Here is a 27,705-nt window from a genome sequence, read left to right on the forward strand (position 1 = left end):
ACACAACTCCATCAACTCCACAATCAACTCCACCAAACTCAACTGATTGAGTTCTAACTGAAGTCATGCATGCAACAACTCAACTGACTCATAAGAAAAGCGTATTTCCTTCTGACAGCTGCATGTGCCACCTCTGTAGCTCAAACTGAAGTGCTCCAAGAGAATAAGATTAAGTTTATAGTCCAAATATTATTGTGAGATAATAATATTTGACTTTTCTATTTTTGACAGCCAGTCTAAAAATAGACTTTGATCACTCACACTGTGATCACTCACACTTTCATCAAAAATAGAAGTCCATCTATTTTTTCCCAACTTGATCAATCATCCATAAACAACAACCTGCAATCCATAGACATGATTCATATGTCTAAAAATAGACATAGTCTAAAAATAGACTTGCGCCAAAAATAGCCTGCTGGCCCACTTAGTGAAGGCGACTCTTTTCACTAAGCTCCATCATCTTGTTGCAATCTCAACAGGGTGTGGCAACCGATCTAGTGCCTATACAAAAGAACAAAGGTAGGAGTAAGGATTGATTAAAGGATAAGTATGAGTGTTTTATTTCAGTTTTATCATTCATGTGATTTATGATCTATGATGATTACATGTGATATATGATTTAGGCCTATGATGGTTACAAGTGATTTATGATTTTGATGGTTATTTTTTAAGCTAACCTGATGTGATATTTTTATACATGTTGATTTGGTCAAATATGTGAGTTTGACTTCTTGTGATAGGAAGCGAACATGATTGCAAATGTACCTTATTAACAAGCTACCAATGAGAAAAAGGTGCTCATGCTCCGGAATTGAGCAATAGAGAAAATTAAAGTGCAATGGAAGCAATTTGGGCCCAATGAAGCCACATGGGAGATGGAGGATCAGATGCAGGTCATGTATCCTTCCTTGTTTTCCAGTTGAGGCAAAGCAGCTTGATATGGTGGTTTGGTGGTTGCTTATGGTGGTTTGGTTGTTGCTTTATGATGGTTTAGTATTTTATCTATGTTGGTTTGATATATGCTTTATGATGATTTGATATATTTTTTATGTTGGTTGATACATGGTATATGATGTTTTGATATATGCTTTATGATGTTTCGATTTATGCCTTATTATGTTTTGATAAACGCCATATGATGTTAGTATATGTTTGATATATGTTTGGTATATGATTTGGCATATGTTTCAGTATATATATTTTGATGATGTTGATATGTGTACACACGTGTATGGATGTAAATACTGTAACTAGTTGTGCTATAAAGCTCCACTATGTGGTGTGGATGTTATGATATTATGCTATCATGTCATTATATTATCATGATGTTATGATTTCATATGTTTTTTATTGAGCAGGATGATTTGTAAATACCGTAAAGAGTTTTGTTATAAAGCTCCACTATGCGGTATGTTGTCATGTCTTCATGATGTTATGTCTTGAGCAGATATTTTATTGCAAATATTGCATCGAGCTGGGTTATAAATCTCCATGAGAAGTATGTCTTCTTTCAGCAGGTTGCTGAGGTATATGTGTGATTGAATACTGAGGACGGTGTCCCCCAAGGGGGAAGGTTCTGTAACAACCTTGGTGAAAATTCCATGTAATAAATATTAAAAACAATAACCATGAATGAATGTGACATTTATTCCAAGCTGAATGTTGGGAAAGACATCCTAGCGGGTGTTCATTTGATTGTTTATGGCTAAGGAAATTGGAAAAGGCAATGGCTAAGGCATTAAAAGTCATTTTGGCACATTTATTTATGAAAATAATGAAACTTAGGAGAAAAATAAGGTGAAATGTCACAGGTTGCATGTGAGGATGAAAATGAAGGAGAATATTGGAAAATAAAGAAAATAGAAGCCTCATTCATAAAAAGGCTTCCGAGGATCAGTTGGTAAGATTTTGTCACTTTTGTTTTGGAGCTCTCTCACTATTCTCTCTCTCTCTCTCTCTCTCTCTCTCTCTCTCTCTTACTCTTGGTTACTTAGAGTTTTCTTGGAACACTTTTGGAGGGTGTGGTATACTTGGATTCTTGGAGCAAGAAGGCAAAGGAAGAACAAGAAAGTGAAAGAATGCATCAGCATAAAAAACTACATCATATTTTCTTGTAGGTACCGAGTTGCATGTATGATTTCTTCACTAGTTTTGGCATGCATGACACATGCATGGGGTTTCTTGGTTATGATCTATCATTAGTATGGAGGATGGTCGAGAGTGACAGTGGATCGCCTAGACTTTCCATTTCCTAGATAGCCATGTTGATTGTGGGTTTACTTTCATTGCTTTATTTTGGTTGTTTCTAATGTTTCCACAACTTGGGTTGAGTTACTAGACCTAGAAGCCATCGTTGAACAAACACTCTGGAAGCCCAGTAACAACTTGGGTTGAGTTACTAGTCCTGGAAGCCCTGGTTGGACAAACACTATAGAAGCCCTTGGTGGGTTGAGTTACTAGTCGTGGAAGCCTTGGTTGGACAAATGCTCTGGAAGCCCTGTATAAGCTTTGGGTTGAGTTACTAGTTCTGGAAGCCTTGGTTGGACAAATGCTTTGGAAGCCCTAGAAGTCTTGGATTGAGACCAATATGATGATGGTTTTGGTGATGTCTGACCATGAGGTGGAATCACTATCTGATGGGTTGAGGTGCATGGCCTCTGGAAGCCCTGGATGTGTTTTGGTTGATGTCTTCTATGAGATCCCACATTCATGCTTGGAATATGGCACGTGGGTGAATCACTGAAGAGAGATTTGGCTCAGCCATTCTACGGTTAGGTGGAACGTGGTAGTCCCATCTTTGGTTGGTTCATTTCATCCATTAATGGGAAATCCATTTCCTTGATTTTCATGTGTAAATGTACTAATGTATTTATGGATTTGATGGCTAATATGTTTATTGCATTTCTATTCCTATTATGCTGGTTATATGCACATTTCATGACAACAACTATGTATGGCTCTTAGCATATTTTTACTTGTTTATGAATGGATAATGTGTTTATGAGTTAATGGAGGATAATGCAACAAATGGCATGAGGGAACAATGGTTCATAACAATTCTCAGATAAGTATGAGATCCCTACACTTAATTATGTTATTTACACTTGTAGGTTACATTTTGATATGTTTGATGAAATGTGTGTCATGGCTAGTAGGGGTTTAGTGATGATATTGCTCATATTATTGCTTTTTCATCATTGTTTCCTTGCATCCTTACTAATTCTAAGTGATAATTCCATTCTGGGCAGTGTTGTGGGCTTTGGGCCGAAAAATGTGGCTCAAATCCTGGAATCTTAGCATTAGTGCTAAGACTAACTTTCCTAGGCAGTGTTTGGGAAGCGTTATAAAGCACTTGGGTAGTGTCTGGGGAGTGTTAGTCCTAAAACTAACTCACATGGGCAATACCAAGGGAGCGTTACCCTAACCTTAAGTCTCACAAACAGCAGTGGGACCCAGGGATATGCAGTTTGAGTGGCTGATTTGTGTCCATAAGGTTATTTTGATGATGTTGGATGATTGTATGTGATGTTCCGTTGATTCCATCTCCTTAAAGTCACCAAGGAGGTTGAATCTTATCATAGTGGCCTCTCATCGCATGCTTACCCCGACTAGCTGGTTGCTTTGGTACATGTGGGAGGAGGGTTTTAGAGAATGCTTCTTCTTCAGGTAATGCTCAACTTGAACATCATTGTGAGAAGCCCTCAAAAATAGTTCTGGAAGCTCATAAGTTGATCTATTTCGAACATTGTTATGCATGTGAACCCATTAATATGACCTGTATGCCTTTAAAATTTCATGATGTAGAAACCCTAGTTTAATTATGTGATGATATAACTCTATTTTTATGTGAATGACATGTTATAAGTTGAATATGGGCATATAAAAACTCATAACATAGAATAACATTAATTCGATTCACTCAAGGAGTTCGACCATTCTGCTCCACTCATTGATTTGACAACGACAACAACTCAAATATTCTCCTTCTCGAGCTCAAAAGAAGGGGCTGAGGTTTAAACAAACACTCCTTTGTACGGACAAGTATAATGCAACTCACGTATGTGATTTTTCTACATCTGTGTTTAAATAGACACTCAGGTACATGAATCGACACAGACAGGTTCACCCCTGTGTAAGAAAATGGAAAACCCCTCTCCAAGCAAGCAGAAAACAAGGGAAATAGGGGATCTTTGCTTGAAAATTTTGGAAAATGACACTGGTAGAAATTTGAAAAGGCGAAGGTTGGCAAAGTGGCGTTAAAGGAGGTGACGAAGATGGGCACCAATGGATGGGGGAGATGGGCAACTGGAATTTCCTATGACTTCACATCAACATCAATGAGGGATGCGAGAAAAGTGCACTTTTCGAGTGACCAATTTTTCCTAAAAGTCACATTATAGAAAACTCTTATAGTGACGAGTAGGCCAAGAGCTCCCATTTTAATGCTTGTACTTCCTCACTCCCTATTATATAGGAAAGGCCAAGATGAAATTCTTTGTACATGTTGTGTAATATCAATGTTCACCATGATTTAATTTTCATTGATTTTAGGCTATCATGATGTGCCTTTTAAATCAACCAAGTCACTTTTACATATAAGAAGACAACCTTTATCCACAATGGTAATTATCGTATTAAACCATAGAGTTCATAATTAAAGCTTTTTAATCTACATATCAAAGATCTTATATTTATGAATTATTATAATGTTTTCTTAAAACTTATGTATGCATGGTCCTTGCGAAATTTTAGATATTATATATTTTTCATAAATGTTGATGCAACTTAATGTTTTAAATAACAAAGTGTTAGTTAAAAGTCCACATTATATATTTATGAAAAGAAATTTAATATTTAAAACTTAATATAAAAGTTACTATAGTTTTTAATCAAATATATGATATTGGTGTATATGAGGTTTAGAAATTAAAAAAAAAAATGAAAACTATATGTTTTTTTTGCTTGTGTTGGGTATATATATATATATATATATATATATATATATATATATATATAACTTAAAAAAGTTACATGGTAGGAGTACATGCAATTTAGTTAAAAGTAAAATAAAGCTAGATTAAAGTGTAAAAACTATGAAGATTTTGCAAAATGAAAACCTATATAATCTTAATAGTCCAAAAGAGATTAAAAAAAAAATTCATAAAATTGAGCGAGCAACTATAATGAACAATTGTTTAATCTTCTATGTAAAAATGCACTAAATTAAATTTAATGACTCCTATAAATACCATTGCTTTAATTTGGTTTTAAATGTCCTATGTTAAAACCACCACCTTATGCTAATTAAATTTGACATTGTTGTAAGTTGTTTGGATTTAATAGTAATTATTATGCTAATTAAATTTAGCATTGTTGTAGGTTACTTGAATTTAAAAATAATTATAGAAAGAGTCAAAGATTTTCTCACTTTTAAGATTTTAAGTTTTTAAAAATTTCTTTCAAAATGTTAGGATTATTTTGTTTTAATTTTTTTGTTTTCCAATTTCATTAAATAAAAATTGATTAAAAAAATTGGGTTTAATAAAAATAAATAATAATAATAATATAAGAGAGATACGAAGTCGTGATGTATTTAAGCACCTTGACGGCTACGACTTTTCAAGGGGCGTCGGTCACCAAGATTAAAACGGGGCTCCATATAAGTAGGCTACAAAGATTAAAAAGAAGAGACGCTAACAAAGAATTTGAGTTGTTTGAAGAAAGTGGAGGTGCGCTACTATATTTTCACTACGCTACATAGAGCAACTGCTTATTTATTTATTTATTTGAGATTTAGAGGTTGGGGTTTTAGCGGCAACAATGGAGCTTGGCGTTCGACGGATACAAAAGGAGATAAATGAGATAGAAAGAAATACGGGGTTAACGGGTATCAGGATTAAGGTGTGCAGCGATAATGACGTGTCACACCTGTGCGGGAGCATTAGAGGCCCTGTGGGTACTCCTTATGAAGAGGGCGTCTTTCAAGTTGACATTCGCGTGCCTCAGCAGTATCCATTTGTGCCCCCAAAAATGCAGTTTATGACAAAAGTGTGGCACCCTAATATCAGCAGTGAAAGCGGAGCAATATGGTTGGATATTCTCAAAGATAAGTGGTCGCCCGCACTAACATTGAATACAGCCTTACTTTCTTTGCAAGCCTTTGCTTTCAGCACCAGAACCCAACGATCCTCAGGATGCGGTTGTAGCACGGCAATACCTTACAGACTATGAAGCATTTGTAAGCACTGCGCGTAATTGGACCAGTGCTTTTGCAAATGTAGTAGATGTTGATAACGAAGACAAGATACAAAGGTTGGTAGATATGGGATTTCCTGTAGATACAGTGAGAAGTATTTTAGAAAAATGTGGTGGCGATGAAAACATGGCACTGGAGAAGCTCTTGAGTAGCTGATGCTACATTTCATATTTTACTGGTTTGGTAAGTCTGTTGGTATCTTAAAGATAAGGTATCTGTCATGTTTATTTTGAATTGGTTTTTACAATGTTAAATTAATTTGTTAATAATTATTAGGTATTTTGTTAGGATTTATTTTAAAATATGTTTAGAGTTTAAAAAGACAAAATTTTTGGTTAATTTTAATCAATATGGAGATTTTTAAAAAATTGTGTTTAAATTGCTTTATTTGCAGATGTTGAATGCATCATAGTGTTTTTCAAGCTACTGAACAAAAATGCATTTCAAATAACAAAAAATAGATTGAAATGTTATATCTATTAATTTTTTATTTTTTTATTAAAAATTGTTATATGGATTAAATTTTAATTTTTAATTAAAAATGTTCCATTAATTAATTAATAAGTCATGTTATATTGAGTATTTCAACTTCTAATCCATATATGTAATTTAAAAGTCATTTTAAATAACAAAAATTAAGAATTAATGCAAACAAAATTCATTGGATTCTAGCCAAAAACTCCAAAACCTGGTATATTTAGGCATTACTTTCTCTTCTATCTATTTTATGTTTTGGAAAGTTTTTAGGCTTATTTTCTAGTCTAATTTGTGCAAAATTTGATAGACATTCTTTCCAATCAGAAGTTTGAAATGTAAACTTTTCACAATTCTAGTGCCCCAAAATTTTCAAGGTGTTTCATCTCTCTCTATATTTATTCAAAATCCTTTTTTAAACAAGGTAAAAGAAGAATTGGCCAAAGCAAATTCATGAGATTTATGGCAAAAAGTCCACAAAGAAGTATTTTTAGAAAACAGGTTTTCATAAAATAATGTAACAAAGCATATTTATAACTCGCAAGTCTTTATGGTAAGATGGCTGTAAATTTTAATGGTTAGTAATCTTGCTACACACTCCAATAATAATAATAATAATAATAATAATAATAATAATAATAATATACATTCCAATAATAATAATAATAATAATAATAATAATAATAATAATAATAATAATATACATTTTATATTATGAAATGTTTATCATTATGTTTTTTGTCAGCCATTTATATATATATATATATATATGAAAATTATAAATTCTTAAAAATGATAACTAACTTAAAATTTTAAATTATTATTTGAACATGCATATATGGATAAAAGGAAGAAAAGATAAAACATTAAGGTTGTTCAATTCTCATGTCCATTTGGAATAGGTCCTAGTGGTAGAGTCTCAAATTAACACTCAAGAAATGTTAAAATCTTAATTATCTTTAAGGCATAGGTCATTGAAGGATAAATATGATAGAATGTATATGTAAATAACTAATACAATAAAGGGAAAAGTGCAACATCATTGTTTATTAACAAATCCAAGTCATATAAATAACAACATTATATTTCTAGAATAATTCTAAAACAAAGTGATATAACTTTAAGAAGATGTATACCAAGTAACCATGGAAATTAAAATATCATGTATGTGTGTGTTTGCTTGCACTAGCTAGTTGAAATAGTTCAAATTGAAAAGCTTACAAATATGAGAGTCAAATAATTTCCACAATCACTAGAGAGTTTTTAAGTATTTTCCCTTTCCCCCTTTAATCTCAAAATTGAGGGTTTATATACATGATGATAAGCCCCACAATATCCTAAACTAAATCTTGCAAAATTAAAAAAAATATACTTTTCAAAAATATAATTCATTGTCTTGACCTACCTGTTTAAACCAGTTTAAAATAAAATAACATGATTAACTAAAAGTGTATTTGTGCAAGATTTAGAACAACTATATCATATCCACAACTGAGACCAACATTTGATGAGTGAGGAAAACTTGTTTACAAATTGAGAAAGCAATATTAATAATTCAAATTTTATATCTAAATAAAGAGGTGTAGATGTTGAAGGGATTAAATCATTTTGAATTATAGTTTGTGATGTTGATGGGGAGGTAGTGGAAATTGTTGAAGAGATGGAACTAGTGGAAACACGATGTACAAATTGTGTGATGGGAGAAGAAATAGAAGGATGAAAGCTCAAAAGATTGTTGGATGTAGACTTTAAGGATAGCTTGGTCTAGAGGTGTCACTAGGTCTTCTAATTTTTCAAACTGCTAGAGTTTGTTTTTCAAAATTATGGTCTTAACTCAGCTGAAAAGATTTGATACTTGGTTCTAAACAAACTGAGTTCAAAGGGTAGATCAAATTGAATATTTTTTTATGGTAACAAAGCTCCCATGAAAACAATTGGCTCTAGGCAGAGGACTATTACTCCCTTGACTTTGTGTCAAGCTTTTCTTCCTAATCAATTTCTCTATCTAGGATATTTGGAGGATTCAGATTTCAATGAGCTCAGGTATTAATTCTTTTAGGAGCCATATCTATATAGTATTACTCACACAATTTCAATACAATTTCAATTATGCACAAATTTTACAACCTCAAAACATTTATTTCTGAAAAATAAATCTTAAATGTTACTGAAATAAAGTTTTTTGAACTAGGGAAATGAAATTATGGTATCACTTTGTAATTTTTGAGCTTGCACAGAGGTAACCACATAACCACTTTGGAAACTAAGAATCTAGCTCTTCCAGTTTTAGAGTCATAGGTTTGAGGTGATCAAATACAAAATTTACAGGTTTGAGGTGATCAAATACAAAGTTTACAGGCTAAACTTAGAGGGTAGGTTAGGAAAATTCACTGGATCCTTTAAGATCTATGATGTGAAGGAGAGGAAAAGATTTAGAGATCCAACAATTAAGAAATTTGATTTTAATCTTCAGTAGAAGACATAAAAACTATTCTTAAGCCAGAGACAAAGTGTACATTAAAAAAAGTATATTCTTTATCTTCTTAGAATAATTCAAATTTTAGAATCACATATGGTAATAAAGAGAAAACAAATTGACAAAGAGAGATGCCCTTCACCAATAAAAATGACACAAGAATCCTGTAATGATTGCATTGTATTATTAGAAATCTGATCAATGGTAGCTCTGTGAGCTTCTTTACAATACAAGTCTTTTTCTTCAAAACAAGGTCCAAACCTTCATAATTCAAATTATGAAGTACTTACAAAAAATATTACAAAATATGTTGATTCAAAATATTAAGATAGGATCCTAAAAATATCTTACTAGTTACAAAAATAATACAAAAATTTAAGAATCTTCAAATTGTTGGCTTTATTTCTGAGGATGACTATTGATGACTTACCCTCCAAATTTTCTGTGTTGTTTTCCTTGGTGTAGAATATAAAAAATACTCATGTAATTCATAGATCTTGTCCCATCTATCTTAAGTAGGGATAGAAAATTTAATTAATTTTCTATAGGCCTCATGGACATCTGCAAACTTCTATAAAGTTGGCTTGATTATGAAAAATATGTCCCAGCTCATGACTGATGAACAAGTGGAAATTTAAAGGCTCCAAGAATGCTTTCCTTGTTATGTGCCCCCTTAATGTTGCTATATGAACATCCTTTCTTTTCACCATCTCTTATGCTGCCTTTACATCTTTGGGATTATATCCCAATTTGATCACCAAGTCTTTCAGTGACTTGATCCTAGCATCCTTGCCTAAGGATGAAACGCTTTCCAACTTTATTTGTGACTGTACCTGCAACCTAGAAGTGGACATAGCAACATTAGTTAGTGTAGAATACATTATCTCACTCGTTTATTTGTGCATGTCCATTTGACCTATTGGATGGATCTGTTGTGTATCAAAACTGCAAATAGATTCTTTATAATCTAGTGGTGTCCTTGGGGCTGGCACTTTAGATTCAAGGAATGCTATTTGCATTTTCCCCTTCTCCGTGTCAAATGCTGAAAGGAGCCTATGCTGTGATGTAGCTGTATGTTTCTAGAATTGTGTGTATGTCATGGCTTTCAACATCTCATTCCTCTTTTTTCTTTCCCCTATACTTGGCAAAAATATTAGGCTCATTAGTGTCTTGAGCCAAGTCACGTGTTTGTGGTGTTTTTGGAAGATCTTGTGAAATAGAGGAAGAGGGAGAGCCTAGAAAATCATGCTCTTGTCTTGTAACTTTAAAGATGTCTTCTGATGTTGTTGAAGCATGTTTACCTAACAGGACTATTATAGTCTACCCTTCCTCCTCTTCTATAAAGACTAGTGATGCATTCTTTTCAGGCTTCTTAGTGTAGATTAAAAATTGCTTGGCTTCAATATCTGTTATTGGAGAATAATCTTCTTCTCTGGGCCTTTTGTCATGCTTCTCCTAAGAGATGGGTGTCTTTGAGGTGGTTGTGGAAAAAATCTTCTCCTCTACTTCCTAATAGGTGTTCTCGTCCCATTGATCTTTGTTCATATATTGCTTGATCTCCAACCTAGGAGTATGTGTGTAAGGAGTAGTCTTTTGCTCCACCCTCAAATTTGAAATCATACCAAAAGCGTCATAAGACCAAGTGAAGCTTAGTTTGAAATTTAATTGCTTCAACAACAAATTTGTTTCTTTACCAACTGCACACAAAAGGTCCTATTTGAGCTTTTATTTTAAATAGTGCCTTCTTTCTAGCTGCCACAAAATGCAAGCCATCCACGTGTATCATTTGTATGATGTATTCTAATGAGAATAGTCTCATGGGAACAAATTTTGGTAGCTTATAGGGTGGCAATTCACACCCATAGATTCTGATCTCGATGTAATTCTGGTATAAATACCAGTCACATGTCTTCACATGATCACTAAGATGCAAAACTTTTTGAATATCTACTCCAATCCAAGGCTCCAAATCATTGTGTAGCAGACAAATAGCTATATATGAAAAATGATCAACATATTATGTGAGTAAACTTTGTGGTGTTTTTCATAACTAGAGAGGTCCAATGTATAACTGATTGAGCACTACCCTGCTCATCCATCTTGTGCAAAGTAAAGGGAAACTTGTCTGCCTCATAATAAATAAACATATAAACTAACATAACAAAATATTTGAAATCTCCCTTTGTAGGAAACTTCGTGAATTGCTCATGTATTGTGTCTACAATAAATTCACAATAATTAAAATTAATAGGTTTCTCACTAGTGGTAAAAATTGAGAGGAAGCCAACAATGGCCTCATCAACTCATAACCAAGTAGGCATGAGATGATGTGATGATTTACCTCAGGGAACATAGAAGATGAGTATGGAGGGTTTGTTTTAGGTAGTTAGGCATCTTTAGGAAGAAAGATTTCAAATACCTTTCGTACTCTGAGGGAAGGCTAAATTCTTGTAGAGCTTTGTGAGAGAGTCTACTAATAATGGCTTGGAAGAATTAGGGATTGTCACTTGAAGCATTTGAGATATGGATTCGAATGTGATGTTGATCAAAATTTCACCATTTTGACTCATAATTTCTCTTTGGGAGGGTACATATGTTAGGGTCCCACCCTAACCCCCTTATTTATGTCATGGGATCACGTCATAGTCAAGAGTCAATAAAGCCCATATTAATATTTGTAAGTGGTTAACCCGCAATTAATGACGGGACCACAGTTAGTTGCAAATGGGCGGTAGTATTAGATAGATGGTAAATGGGCGGTAGTATTAGATAGATGGTATTAATAAAACCCACGATATTGGCCCGTGGTATTGCATGTATGAGTCATATATAAAGGATAGAGACTCCCTGCGAGGAGCATTGTGTCTTGTTTTGTAATCGAGCTTTGCTCTATTGGAGGTTGCCCCCTCGAAGAGGCCTGTGAACATTTCTCTCTGAATAATAAAATCATTGCTATTCTGTGTTCTGGGTATATTTTCTTCGCATATTCAGTGTTCTCGGTATCTTTTCTTCGCAAATTCTATGTTTGGGTATTGCTTTGCAGGTTAAGAGCATAACAACATAGCTCAACTGACACCAAGAGACTAACTCATAGAAGTGATGGGTTTGTGGGAACATGAATTGAAGGAGGGTAGACTCCCATAGATTCAATTCATCACATTGATCTAAAACCAACTGTGAAGTTTGAACAAGTTGAATTCACAATTAGTTTCAATGATTTTATATTGTACATCAACTAGAGGTATATGATCCAGATCAAAAGGAGGGGAAACATGGGATTTTCCTCTGGTTTCTTTCCCTTGTCCTTAGGGGTTGTATTCTTAGGAGGCATTTTCGATCTTTAACAATAAAACAAAGGGACAACAACACTAGGATTACCTCGAATGGGAAGCTTGACTGAAGAATGCTGGAGTGGGGTCTCTCATGGATTACATTGGATTAGATCACTATTGTTGAGCAATTGTCTGGTTTTTGTGACAATGTAGAAAACTAAAAGCTGGTACTAGTGGTGCAAAACAAGTGAAATAAAGGAATTTGTAGTTTTAACAGTGATTTTTAAGGTAGCTTTTCAAATTACTGTTTGTTTTTACCATTACGGGAGTAAATCCATTGCGAAGGGAGCGATAAAAATGAATTATCATAACAGTTTGGTGATGTGGGCAAGGGAGCGCCACATGGTAGCTGTTGATTGAGAGTGGGGTCAGGGAAGGGTGTGTGGGTGAGAAACTCTTAAGAGGGAAATCGATTGAGGAGATATTGCAACAGAGGAGAAGTGAGAATCTAGAAGAAGGAATTTCTAGAGAGTACGAGGCAGAGGGAGAATGGAAAGACATCGAGAGGAAGGTGGCGCTGGCCCATGCAGTGCTACGTAGTCCTTGAGGGGAAGTCGAGTTCTTGCTGAGGGAAGTCGAAATTCTCTTACCATAAGCTAGGGTATGAGTCAAAAGGTCGATTTCTGAGCCAAAAGAGGATCTAGAGGAGAGGCACCGTAATACCTAGGAGGGGATACGCAAAAGTTTCCCAAGGTGATGTAGTTCTACACACAGGCCACACAGAGTGTGACGCAGAGCCTCCTGAGCACTATGATCAGTCAATGATTCTCGAGTGAGAGGGTGATATCATTTCACGAGTCTTTTGTTCAATATTCTCTTTGTATTGGATTGCTACATGAGCTTCATATAATTGTACTCAGAATTTCCCCCCTGCTTAATAATAAACCCTCAGAGCTCTTGCACTAGTTTTCTCAAGTTGTGTTTTTCCACGGACTTGGACTGTGTTGTATTTTATTTCTTTCTCAATATTTTGGTTCCGCAATATGTAAATTATTAAGTCAAGGCTACAAATGTATTTGTTTTCAAGGCTACAGATGTATTTGTTTCAATATTTATTGTAGAACGCAATAAATAACTTGCATGATTTAATCAAGTAGGAGAAGTAACATCAGCTTGATGTAGTATGGATTCAAGCTTAGGAATTATCACATGGTATTGGAGTTAGTGGAGGTGAGACAAGAAGAGCAGAACCAGAAACCCCAACATTGAGCAAAAGGGGAAATCAAAAAGTTGCAGAAGGCAGCAAGTTGAAACCTAGAGGGTTTGCATATTTCTAGTCGGAGGGCCAAAATTCGGGGTAGTCTCTCTCCGAGTGAGTGGACGGAGACAAAGAGCTTCCAGTTCAATTTTTTCCATGGCAGAGGGAGTAGAGGTAAGCCTTAGCATGAGGAGTAGTTGGTGGAGGCCGATTTTTCAGTGGGAAGCCTTGCTAGGCTAAAGAGACGTCATAAGAAAGAAGAGGATCAAAGTGAGGGAATACTTCCTCCGTGATTTCTTGCTGAGGAAATCAACATTTCTCAATTGCTCAGCAACTGAGGAGCGACAACTTACCAACTCCATCAGGAATTGCATAAGTCAGCCTAGGTTCTATGTATTAGGGAGAAAGAGGGAGTTGTTTGACAATTTTTGAAGGAAATGGCAATCAATGGTTTGAATGATTAAGACAGGTTGGACAGGGCTTCCAATTATGCCATCTAGAAGGCTAGAATGACCTTCCTTCTAGATGAGCATGCCCTCAAGATGTATGTTGATAATGTGGTAGTTGTCGTGGTGGATGTAGATCCACTGAAGAAGTATAGAGCTGATGTGGCTAAGGTGAAAAGGATGATCTTGGATGGAGTCAAGGATCACGTGGTGTGCCACATTGCAAGTAAAGGGACCGCCAAGCAAATGTGTGATCCAGGTGGATATTGGTGGCCACCTGCCAAGTCCACTTGGACCCCCACCATTTTTCTCTTATCATTTTCAGTTTCCTTAATTGTAGCACAACTGACTATTTTTAACAGTTTTTTGGATCCTAAACTTCCGGAGCCGTTTTGAGGCCCTAAACGACATTTTTTTGGGAAAACTAGGAGCCACATGTGTACATGGACCCATGTTTCTCTTGCCAATGTTGTAGCTTTCAGAAAGATCTTTCTAACGAGATATTATGCACATCAAATGGAGATCATATGTAAAAGTTACGACCCCGGGAAGTTGACGTACCAATTTACCCAAACAGGGCCCACAGTTTGGTGTTTCATCTTCTAAGGTTAGCTTTTTGGATGTTTAGGGTTTTCCATTATTTCTCAACAATAAATAGGCCTTTGAGCCTCATTGTAAGACAGTTCAAAGGCATGTAGCCACCACATATCTTCTTAGAGATAAGCTACCATCGCCCTAGCTGGTTTATTTCCATTACTGTTTGTAAGCATATTTCAGTATTTCACATTAATGAAATGAAGTATTATTTCCGGTGCATATCTGTGTTTATGGTTATCTATGTAATTTTTTGCATTCCTATTTAATTCTGGATCAGTGGTATCAGAGTGGTCTTCTTTTTCTCTATTTTTCTTTGCATGTCCCCAATGAGGTCACGATATAAGGAGTTAGGGCTTGAGCTAGTCGAACCTTTGTAAGACCAGCCTTGCAAATCCCGACAGCCTCCCATGGCGGATGAGAAGAAAGATGAGGGTGTAGGAGATCCTATCAAAATCTTGCTCGAAGAAGCCCTCAAGCGACAAAGGAATGAGATGATGGACAACTTTGACCAGATCCTTCAGTGGCTACCCAGAAGTGATGCATCGACTTCCAACAGATACTCTGGAAATGCCATGCCCTTTAAGGTACAAGTTAATTTTGAAATCCCCATATTCGAGGGTTAGATAGACGCAAATGTTGTATATAAATGGTTAAATTTGCTAGATGGTTATTTTTCTGTTCATGAATTTTCGAGTCGGGAAAAGATTGTTTTTGCTCTTCTCAAAGTAGCCCTCCACGTCAAGGACTGGTGGGAAACCTACTGCGAGCAGAAGGATGAAAATACTGGCTCACTATTTTCAGCCACACCCACCTAGAATTAATTTCGGGATGCCATTAAGGAGCAGTACTACCTTGTCGGAAGCTATGAGGATCAATACATAAAGTGGACCATGTTGCGGCAGGGAAGGGACCAAGACGTGTCAGAGTTTACCAATCTTTTCCATACCCTTTGCACAAAGTTGGGTATCAAGGATTCAGAGTAGCATGTAATACTAAAATACTGTGGCTGCCTACACAAGTACATCCAGGAAGAAATAGAATTCCTGAACATCTCCTCGCTTGGCACAACATACCGATATGTCGTCAAGGTCGAGCAAAAGTTTAAACAGAAGAAGCGAGACTTTGGATCTGCGAATCCAAAGCAAGGGAAAGGTTCCCCTAAACCACAGAAAAAAGGGAAAGGCCAAGGCGGGGCAGCCCAAGAAAACCCGCCAAAGTTGCAAGCAAATAACAGCGCCACGAATCCAAAAAAGGACATGGGAAGATGGTGTGAGTTCCATAAGAGCTCCACTCACAAGACAAGTGAGTATCGGGCCGAGTAGTCATTGGTGGCTGAGCTAAAGGTATCAGAATCACATGCATGTTCTGACTCTGAGTCAGAACCCGGAAAGGAGAATGATAAAGGGAAGCAAATTATCGATGTGGAGCCCAATGCCACCATTTCCACCATGAAGATACAGAAGGAGGAACCCAAAGATCTAGAGGAGGAGGAGCGTCTCTTACACTCCTAGATGTGGGTAAAGGGCTCCCCACTACAGTTCATTGTCGATAGCGGGAGCCAAAAGAACCTTATTTCAGCAGAGGTCGTGAAGCGGATGGGCTTACCGACCACAGCACATCGACAACCATACACCATTGGGTGGCTTCACCAAGGACGGGATCTTTGTGTGAGCCAGCAGTGTCGCCTTCCATACAACATCAAGCCCTTCATGGATGAGGTATTCTGTGACATTACTCCCTTTGAAGTTTGTGATGTATTATTAGGAAAACCATACTTGTGGAAGCGACATCTTGTGTATGAATCAAGACCCCGTGCTGTTATTGTTACATTGGGAAATAATTTGTACAGGATACCGAAGGTAGCACTGCCCACCACCATCTCTTTGGTTACTACAAAACAATGCAGTAAGCTCATTTCAAAAACCAAGAAATTTGTTTTCCTGATGATACACCCTCAAGGAAAGAAGAAGACGGTGGCCACGACCTCTAGACACGGCCCCTCCACACGACAACTACAGATGGACAAGGTCATGGAGGAGTACGAGGACATCTTCACCTCCCCTGCAGGGGTTCCTCTACATTGTCAGGTCAAGCACTCCATCAATTTGAACCTAGTGCAGTACTACCCAATGGACCAATATATCGGGGCTCCGTTCTGGAGAACGATGAAATAAAGAGGCAAATTTAGGAGCTGCTGCAGAAAGGTCACATCCGTCTGAGTTATCGTCTTGTGGGAGCCTGATCATGTTGGTACAGAAGAAGGATGGGACTTGGAGATTCTGTATTGACTATTGGGCGTTGAACAGGATCACTGTCTATAATAAGTACCCAATCCCGCGAATTGATGACCTCCTGGACCAACTAAAGGGGGTAAAATATTTCAGTAAGATCGAACTGAAGTCAGGATATTTGCAACAACCATTTGAGGTCGAGACAGATGGCTCTGACTATGCTATTGGGGTAGTCCTTACTCAACACAGGCATCCAGTGGCATATCACAGTGAGACACTTTTAGACATAGTCCAGAAGTATCACACTTATGACGAAGAGATGTATTCCATTGTGAAATCCTGTTGACAATGGAAGCATTACATTTTGGGGAAGGAAACAGTCATCCACATAGACCGTCGACCTCTACAGTTCATATAGACCCAAGGGAAATTGCAAAATGATCACCATTAAAAGTGGTCTACGTACCTGCAACAGTTCGATTTGAATAACAAGTATAAGAAGGGAAGCACTAATAATGTTGCAAATTGCCTTAGTCGACTTCCGATCATGGCGTTAACCACCGTGCTCAACTCTTGTGGGCACGGGACTTCTGATTGGCCACTTCTCTACAAAATCGACCCAGAATTCAGCCAAACATACCAGACACTCTTGGAGGGTCAGCATGTTCCAGATTTTCACCTCCAGGATGCCTTTTTATGCTACCTGGGTCACCTTTGTGTTCCTTCAAGCGAGCATGCCAAGATGATTTGGGAAGTAAAATACAGTCGGGCTGCTGGGCAATTCGGGGTCGAGAAAACGGTGGCAATACTACAAAATTATTTCTGTTGGCCGAATCTTCGACAGGATGTCAGGAAGTACATCAGATCATGTATTGCCTACGCCATTTCCAAATCGACCATTAAGAAGCAAGGCCTCTATACCAAACTGCCTACCCCCAGTCGACCTTGGGAATCCATCTCCATGGATTACATGTCAGTCCTTCCTTCAACTAAGCATGGAAATGACTGTGTTTTTGTGGTCGTCAACAGGTTCTCGAAGATGGCCATTATGGCGGCTTGCAAGAAGAATATCACAGCAGAAGCCACTGCTAAACTCTTCTTTGAACAAGTGTGGGTGCACTTTGGGATCCCAGAGTCTATCATCTTAGATTGGGATAGTTGATTCCTCAGTACATTTTGGTCTAGTCTCTGATTAATGGTGAACACCAAACTCACTAAGTCCACAGCTTTCCATCCTCAAACTGATGGCGAGACAGAGGTTGTCTATAAGATGATTGTACACATTCTGCGCATGTACAACTCAAAGCATCCACGCACATGGGATGAGAGCCTCCCCTATGTTCAGCACAGCTATAACCGAGCTCTTCACAGCTCGACTGGCCACAAACCTTTTCAGGTGGGCTTGGGATTCCAACCACTATGCCCCATTGATGTTGCCATGCCACTTACAGCTACTCACACAGATTCGGCTCATGTATAGTCCTAAATAGACAAGGCAACCAGCTTCATTGAGCACATCTAACATATTCGCTAGTAGGTCCATGAAATTATGGAGAAATCAAATGCCAAGTACAAGCAGTGACATGATCAACATAGGGTGCCACACAAGTTTCAGGTAGGCAACAAAGTCTGGTTGCATTTGCAAAAGGAACACCTTACTCAAGCCTATCAGAAACTGAGACAACTCTGATATGGTCCTCACACCATTACTAAGGCTGTGGGAGACAATGCATTGGAGCTCAAAATTCCTCCATTCCTTGGCCTGCACCAAGTGTTCAATGTGGACTGCCTTCGACCATTCTTTCCACCATTACTAAACAAATCTGACATTGCAGAACAACTTACACCCATAGAATTAAATCCAGATTGCATGGAACACGCTACAACTGATCGGATCATGGACACACAGATCAAGAACACCCACCCATAGAATATCCAACTGTACCAAGTTGTCAAAGCAGGCCAAGTCCTTCACCAGGCAAGTGGCTCACCAGGGACCAAGTTCAGCAGAAGTTTCCTCATCTCATGGAGGAACTCAACGCAATGGGGACCATTGCTTCTTAAGGGGGTAGGAATGATCCAGGTGGATATTGGTGGCCACCTACCAAGTCCACTTGGACCCCCATGATTGTTTCTCTTAGCATTTTCGGTTTCCTTAATTGTAGCACAACTTACTATTTTTAGCAGTTTTTCAGGTCCTGAACTTTCGGAGCGATTTTGAGGCCCTAAACCACGTTTTTTGGGAAAACTATGAGCAACATGGGTCCATGGATTGATGTTGCACTTCCCAAATTTTTATTTCTCAAATATGTCTTTCTAACAAGATATTGTGCACGTCAAATGAATATCATATGCCAAAGTTACAACCCTGGGAAGTTGATGTACCAATTTACCCAAACAGGGCCCACAGTTTGGCGTTTCATCTTCTAGGGTTAGGTTTTTGGATGTTTATGGTTTTCCATTGTTTCTCAACAATAAATAGGCCTTCAAGCCTCATTCTAAGATAGTTCAGAGGTATGTAGGCATCACATCTCTTCTCAGAGATAAGCTACCATCGCCCTAGCTCGTTTATTTCCATTACTGTTTGTAAGCATATTTCAGTATTTCACAATAATGAAATGAAGTATTATTTCTACTGCATATCTGTGTTTATGGTTATCTCTGTAATTTTTTGCATTCCTGTTTAATTCCGGATCAATGTGGGATGCCTTGGCCACATTGTATTAGATATCTTCTAAGTAGTAGAAGATGTAGTTAGAGAAGAAGTTGTTATCTGCTCAGATGCAGAAGGGGGAGCGAGTGGATCTGTTCCTCATGAAAATGAAGGATATCGATGATGAGGTGTGAGCTGTGGAACATACACCTCAAGACTTGGAGTTAGTGACACTAGCTCTAAATTTCATCTCAAATAATTGACAAATCTTTGTCCACAGTATCCCGGGTAGGGCAACATTGCCAAATTGGGACGAGATGTGGGAAACTCTAAAATAAGAAGATCTAAGGAGAGGCTTGCTCAAGGTCAAACTTGATAGGAGAAGCAACAACAGTGGGTTAAAGCCCAAAGTAGAGGAGGAGGAGAATGCAACCCTTGCATCGAAGGGACAACAGGGGCAACAAAGACAAAATAATGACATCTCCAAGGTAAAGTGCTTAATATGTGGTGAGATGGACCATTATGCATCCAAGTTCCTTTGAAGAAAAAGGATAAGGATGAGAAGCATGATCCCAAGGTTGGAATCACAAAGATCGAACAAGATGAGGAGTTCGCCAAGACAACCAAGATACCTTTAGGAGGGAGGGTGGCTGATATAGAACTATAGTTTGATAGAGCTACAAATGAGTAGGATCCTTGAGGAGCCCACCTCTTGGATTATCACCTTGCTACGGGAGCCCTTGATTAGTAGTAGTGGGATTGTGGAGTTTCAATTGGTGCCATTGTCTGTTGATTCGATAGATGCAGTGGCTAGGTGAGCCAGAGAATGAGTAGCACAGAGCAAAGAGGAAGAAGTCCGAGGAGGCACAGTTCAGAGCTTCAGCAACGCAATAACTTCAGAGGAAGAATGGGACTAGCAACAGTTAGGATGTTAGCACCAAGGAGTATCCACTAGATACTTGTCAAGTTTTGGGTGTTTTCAGTTGCTTCTCTCAGCAATTGGGTTGTAGTGCAGATGCAGTGTTGGGAGGAACGATGAGCTATAACACAGATGCAGAGGGAGATGTAGTATAGATGTAGCATTGGCAGTGTAGTGTCAAATGCAACAATACAGTAGAAACATCAGCATAGTGGTTGGTGGACAGTACGTCAGACATCAGCCGCGCAAAGAAGATGCTTCACAGTTAGAGCAGTATATAGAGAGGCAGTGTATTGCTAGAGCACATTCCTTGCTAAAAGGGAGTGTTGATTTGGGGTAGCATCGGATGTGCTCTAAGCCTCAAATTTTGCAGGGAGGATTGGGCATAGGTATTCCAAGGAACTAAGAAAGATTTTTTGGAAATTCCACCCAGAAGTGATTTTGTTAAAATAATTAATATTTTTAATGGGGTTCCTAAGTCTAAACTGAGGAAAATTAAAATATTAATGGGTATTAATCTAATTAAGGGTGAAACCTCTAGAAAAAGCCATGGATCAAGCCAAAACAATCTGAGCCTTTGATTATGTTTTAATCTAGGCCATTTGTTGTCCAACTAGAAGATATAAGAAGGGGTTTGAGATTTGTTTGGAAAACACATAAAGAGATTGAGAAAATCGATTTTCCGAGATGAGAAGTTCTTAAGAGGAAAATCGATTGAGGACATCTTGCAGTAGAGGTGTAGTGAGAATCTAGGAGAAGGAATTTCCAGAGAGTACCAGGTAGAGAGAGAAAATAAAGACATCTAGAAGAAGGCTAAAATTGGCCTACACAGTGACGATGCAGAGGCAATAAAGTCCTCGAGGGGAAGTCGAGTTCTTGCTGTGGGAAGTCGAATTTTAGTTGTCGAAAGTCAGGGTGTCAGTCTAGTAGGCAGAAAGTTGATTTATCAGCCAACAGAGGATCCAAAGGAGAGGAAACATAATACACAGGAGGGGTAACATAGACGGTACCCAGGGTGATGCAGTTCAACACAGAGGCCACCCAGAGGGTGATGAAAAGCCTCCAAAGCTACAAGATCAATCACTGATTCTTGAGTGATAGGGTGAGATAATTTCACCAGCCTTTTGTTCAATATTCTTTGCATCAGATTTCTAGTTGAGCATCGTAGAAGTGTACTCAGAATTTCTCCAGCATACTAATAAAACCATCAGAGTTGCTACACTAGTTTTCCAAAGTTGGGTTTTTTTGGGGACTATTTGTGCAAAAATAACTGTGTCCTATGTGTTGTATTTTTCTTTCTTTCTCAGTATTTTGCTTCCGCATATATGTAAATTAAGTGAAGGCTGCAAATGTATTTGCTTCAAAATTTACCATATAATACAATAAATAACTTGCATGATTTAATCAAGTATGAGAAGTAACATCAATTTGTTGCAGTAGGGATTACGGCTTAAGAATTTTCACATAGTTTCGGGAGGAAGGACCAGCAACAACACAGATTCATAGGGAGCTACAATATAGATGTAGCATTGGCATTGGTAGTGTCAAAGGCAGAAATATAGTAGCAACAACATTGCACTATTTTGTGGATAGTACATCAGACATCAGCAGAGTAGAGACGATGCTTCAATGTGAGAGTAATCCACAGAGAAGTAGTGTATTTCCAGAGCACATTCCTCACTAAGGAGTGTTGATTTTGGGTAGCATCGGATGTGCTCTAAGCCTCAAATTTTGCAAGGAGGCTTGGGAATAGGTATTCCAAAGATCCTAGAAAGAGTTTTCTAAAATTCCATCCAGAAATGATTTTATTAAAATAATTAATATTCTTAATGGGGTTTCTAAGTCTAAACTTAGGAAAATTAAAATATTAATGGGTATTAATCTAATCGGGGGTGAAACTTCTAGAAACAACCATGGATCAAGTCAAAATTATCTGAGCTTTTGATTATGTTTTAATCTAGGCTATTGGTTGTCCAACATGAAGGAATAAGAAGGGGCTTGAGGGTCATTTGGAAAACACACAGAGAGATTGAGGAAATTGATTTTATGAGATGAGAAGTTCTCAAGAGGGAAATCGATTAAGGAGAGATTGCAGCAGAGGGGCAGTATGAATCCTGGAGAAGAAATTTTTGGAGACTATGAGGTAGAGGGTGAACAGAAAGGTGCCCAGAGGAAGGCTGAAGTTGGCCCACACAGTGCTAATGCAGAGGTTGTGTAGTACTTGAGGGGTAGTCAACTTCCTACTAAGGTAAGTTGAAATTCAATTACCAGAAGATAGGGTATGTGTCTGGGAGGCAGTAGGTAGATTTCGTAGCCAACAAAGGATCCAGAGGAGAGGAAGTGTAATACCTAGGAGGGGTGACACAAAAGATGCACAAGGTGACACAAAAGATGCACAAGGTGACACAGTTCTATGTAGAGGCCATGCAGAGGGTGACGTAGAGCCTCTAGAGCAACAGGATTAGTCATTGATTCTCTAGTGACAGGGTGAGATAATTTCACTAGTATTTTGTTCAGTGTTCTCTCTGTATCAGATTTCTACTTGAGCATCCTATAATTGTACTCAAATTTTTCTCCTACTTAACTATAAACCCTCATGGTTGCTACACTGGTTTTTCCAAGTTGGGTTTTTTCGAGGACTATTTGTCCAAAAATAATTGTGTCCTATGTGTTGTGTTTTTCTTTCTTGCTCATTATTTTGTTTCCAAATATATGTAAATTAATTGAAGGATGCAAATGTATTTTCTTCGATATTTACCATAGAACACAGTAAATAACTTGCATGATTTAATCAAGTAGGAGAAGTAACATCAGTTTGTTGTAGTATGGATTTCGTCTTAGGAATTGTCACATGGTATCAAAGCTAGTGCAGGTGAGACAAGAAGAGTAGAACTAGAAACCCCAACACTGAGCAAAAGTAGAAATCGAAAAGCTGCAGAAGGAAGCAAGTCAAAACCCTAGATGGTTTGTACAGTTCTAGTCAGAGGGTCGAAAATTCGAGGTATTCTCTTTCCGAGTGAGTTGACAGAGAGAAAGAGTTTCCAGTTCGAATTTTGTCGTGGCAGAGGAAGTAGCATTGAGCCTCAGCATGAGGAGAAATTGGTAGATGTATACTTTTCAGTGGGCAGCCTTGTCAGGCTAAAAAGACGTTAGAAGAAAGAAGAGGAGCATAGTGAGTGAATACTTCCTCTGTGATTTCTTGCTGAGAAAATCAACATTTCTCAATTGCTGAGTAGCAGAGGAGAAACAACTTACCAACTCCATCAGGGAGTGCATATATTAGACTAGGAGCTACGCAATAGGGAGAAAGAGGGAGTTGTTCGATAGTTTTCAGAGGAGATGGAAATCCGTGGTTTGAGGGATCATGACAGGTTAAACAGGGCTACCAACTATGCCATTTGGAAGGCTAGAATGACCCTCCTGCTAGATGAGCATGCCCTTAAGACATATGTTGATAATGTAGTAGTTGTCCTCACAGATGCAGATCTGTTTAAGAAGTAAAAAGTTGAGATGGTTAAGGCAAAAAGGATGATCCTAGATGGAGTCAAGGATCATGTGGTGTGCCATGTTGAAAGCAAAGGGACCACTAAGGAGATATGGGATGGCTTGGCTACACTGTATCAGGGATCTTCCGAGAGGTAGAATATGTAATTAAAGCAAATGCTGAGATTTGCTCAAATGCAAAAGGGGGAGCAAGTGGATCCATTCCTAATGAAACTAAAGGAGACCCATGATAAATTGTTAGCTGGGGAGATTCACCTCAAGACTCAGAGTTAGTGAGACTGGCTCTAAAGTTTGTCTTAGATGATTGGTAGATCTTTGTCTAGAGTATCTTGGCCAGGGAAACATTGCAAAATTGGGACGAGATGTGGGTAAATCTGAAACATGAAGAGCTAAGGAGAGACATGCACAAGGTCAAAATTGATGGGAGCAACAACATCAGTGGGTCGAAGCCCAAAGTAGAGGAGGAGGATAACACAAACCTTACGTCAAAGGGGAAACAGGGGCAATAGAGATGAGCATATGAGTTATGAATTCATTTATGAGAGGAAATTAAACATAAACATGAAAATATCATCAAACATAGTATAAACATATGAATTCTACTTGAAGACTATTGAAATGGTCACATGAAAGCATTAAGATGGGAGTAAGGAGACATAACATTCATACTAATGATAAAACAAAGAAGAAACATTAGCACACAATCATACCACAAGAAACCTAAGAGGATAGCTGCAAACTGCCTATAATACTCCTGCAAAATTGATGGTATAGACTAGCTTCAAAGCCTTTGACTCACAAGAATCCAACCCTATTTATGACTTAGATTAGGTTACATATAGAAAAAAAACCACATTCCCCCTCTCAGGGGTTGAATCCATCAACCTAGGAACTGATTACATCATTCTCTCTAACCAAACCTAAAACTAGGGATGTTAGAAACTAATTCCCTGGTTAGACTTAGTTGATTCACTTTAACTTTACAAGCATTAATGAGCATGAATCTACATCAATTTGACGTTTATCAGCTTAATTACAATTAATAACATTCTATGAAAACCCAAGAAGACAAAATATATCATGTAGAGTTGACCTATATTGATAAAACGCGAAAATTTGATCTCGTGGAAAAAGCGCAGTGAAATTTCTCAGAAGCGCAACATGAGGGACAAAAGCACAACGTGCTACTTATGGGGTCTTTAGGAGGGGGTTTCCTTGATATTTTTCCTAACTTGAAGGCTGATGAAGATAGCTTAGGATGTCTGCTAACCCTTTGAAGCCTTAAACCTGCAAAATCCTTCTCCAAGTTACCTATAAATCAATTTTCCCAAGGCTACTCCAGAAGTGCAGCGAGGGGTCCAAAAGGAGGTAGAAACATGAAAATTGGCCTATTTATTGAATTTTTCTCCAAAATTATGATTTGACATGGAAAACCAAGTGTATATATGCAAATTATAGGTTAATAGATATCCATAGATGCAAGCCACTCGTCATTTGTAGGCCCTGAGAAGAAGTGCAGCGTGAGCTCGTTGTGCTTCTGTGCATCATGAATTGCCAAAACTGCTAAAAACTTCAAAAATCACCAAAATTTTCAAAAATTATTTGAAACTTGTTCTCTTTCTCTCTAAGTGATGGATTAGACAACCAATGATACATGAACATGAAAATGAAGGTTGTCTCTCTTCTTTAGCTTATTTAGGGTTTTCTTTAGCTTCTTTTTCATATTCCTAACCCTAATTCTGGAAATTTGGTTCGTGATGAAGTAGTGCCTTTCCATGTGTCTCTGAAGGTTTGTGGATCTATTTTCCTTCCTTAGGAGCTTCTCCAAATGCTCATTTACCTTCTGAAGCCAATATTATTTGTCTTTTTCAAACTCAACTCTAATAGGGTCAAGAGGGTCTTTCTGTGGTGTTGAAGGAGATGGCTCCTTGTTAAACAACTTGAAAATAAGTCTCTTCGTGTCAGCAAACTCCTTTACATCAGATAAATGACAATTATTGAATGATACAAATGACAAGACTTCCTTTGTATACATACAAGTCTAAAGGGTCACAATATAATTGGGGCCTATATAACAATAATAATATAAGGGTGCAATAATAATGATAGTGGGATTTTATGGGGCAAAAAAATGACAATATGGGGGATACATGGGATACAAAAATAAAAATATGGGGGCTACACTAGTGTTATAGGGATCCAGCATGCCCCTCTCCTTCAAAAAATTGTTGTCCTCAATGCTTGAGTAGTTTTGGATGCTTCTAAATTAAATATTCATTCTCCCATGTGGAATATTTTGCGGGTAAGTTCTTCCACTTAATGAGGGGTGAATGCATGAAGATGGGTTACACTTTTGGGTCAAGTGTGGCATTGAAATTTCAAAATTTTCCTCTTTTATCGAAATGAATCCCTCAAAATTCACATAGCCATTGTGAATTTTGATTCAGAGTAAAAAGCCAATATGTGGAGAATTATGTTGTTGTCCTAGTAATGTTTTTTGCAAAAAAATTTAGTGTTGTATAATCTCTCAATTTTCCATTAAATGCAATACTTGTCCTTACAAATTTCCGCACATCTTAAGAGGTATGTGTGTGTTCACATAACATAAATAGTCTAAAATGTTTGTCTCTCTCTCTCTCTCTCTCTCTCTCTCTATATATATATATATATATATATATGAGAGGATGATCTACTAAGAGAGAAATAAGTTTTTCCTATGAAAAATTATTTTTTTTATTCAAAATTATATATTATTTTATTTTTTTCGAAGTTGGCACAATAGTATTTCAATTACATTTTGCATACACATGCTCACGTAACATTTTTTTCAACTATTTAAACAAATTGAAAAACCAAGAGTACACTTTTGAAGAGAACTCGTAAACGAATATAGTGGTACTTTTTGAAAATTTTTCGTTGTGTATATTTTATGTTATTGATTTTTTATTCTCCTTCTTTAAGACTGTCCAAAAAAAAATCGAGCATTATGTTTAAAAAAAATCAGATGAAAAATATCATATGAATTTGAAAATATCAAACTCATATGCCATTGGATAGAGGATTTCTTCATGAATCCAACATGATCAACGATGCCACCTAAGGACAAAATTTTCCCTAAGTCTACTAGGGTACAAAATGGTGTTGCAGAAATATTTGTAAAAGGGTTGCTAAAATTGTCGTTTTTAGGACCTCAGAAGCTTGATCGAGCACTTAAAATGCTCGATTGAGTGCTTGAATTTTAAATTAAAATAGATAGATCGAGGGTTTACTAAACCCTTGATTGAGACATTTACATGGTTAACGAGGGGCTCGATTCAGGCATTGTAAAAGAAAATTCAAATCCTTATGTGAATCCCATAATTTAGATTTTAGAATCAATAAGATCTAAAATTTAATCTATTAATAATTTAACCAAGTTGATATGATATTGTTTTACTAAAAATGAAAAATTCAACTAGGTCTAGGTTATGAACAACATTAGATTTTTATTTTTATTTTTATTTTTTATGTTATTGCATATTCTACAACCTACTATGGTGTTAGTGCTCAAAATATACCTTATCATATACCTTGAATTAGAATGGATAATAAATTTACCTTCCATAAATTCTTTTAC

General features: G+C 37.2%; 1 pseudogene; it reads left to right on the top strand.

Annotated features, from left to right (window-relative positions):
- The first annotated feature begins 5,823 nt into the window (after positions 1 to 5,823).
- On the top strand, positions 5,824 to 6,415 carry LOC149244815 (ubiquitin-conjugating enzyme E2 27 pseudogene; annotated as a pseudogene).
- Positions 6,416 to 27,705: the final 21,290 nt, after the last annotated feature.

This window comes from Pinus tabuliformis, chromosome 8, assembly GCF_031772625.1.
Source record: "Pinus tabuliformis cultivar Carrire ecotype Pingquan chromosome 8, CPIR1, whole genome shotgun sequence".
Taxonomy (NCBI): Eukaryota; Viridiplantae; Streptophyta; class Pinopsida; order Pinales; family Pinaceae; genus Pinus; species Pinus tabuliformis.